Here is a 442-nt window from a genome sequence, read left to right as displayed (position 1 = left end):
TGAGCAGGATTGACCTCTCTAACCGATTTCTCTCTAACAGATTTTTAGTTATTTCTGCTTGATCAGTGAGTTTGGTTGCATTTTCAGTTCTTTTAAAAATATATGAAGAGCTGGACAGAACGTGGCGGAGCGTAGTAGAGCATAGTGGAGCAGGGAGAGGGAACGCTGGGTGGAGTAAAGAGGTGTTCCATGCTAGTGCCACCTTAAAGTAAATATTGCAGCTTTAAGGTTTCTGTTTAGCTTTTGGACGTTTTCTTTTTAAAGAGAACCTCGTTTGGGTTCCAGTCTTTTCTTTTGGATGTTGTGTAGGATACCCAATCTTACTTTTACCCTATTTCTGACAAACTGTGAATTAAACCTGAAGAAATAGTATCCATTTATTTTATATTGTTTCTTTTAGCTGTCCTTTTATTGTCTATTTGTTCTAATTTGGACCATGAGT

The sequence above is a fragment of the Monopterus albus genome, unplaced genomic scaffold, assembly GCF_001952655.1.
Source record: "Monopterus albus unplaced genomic scaffold, M_albus_1.0 scaffold1646.1, whole genome shotgun sequence".
In the NCBI taxonomy this organism is placed as follows: domain Eukaryota; kingdom Metazoa; phylum Chordata; class Actinopteri; order Synbranchiformes; family Synbranchidae; genus Monopterus; species Monopterus albus.
Note: the sequence above shows the minus strand (reverse complement) of the source record.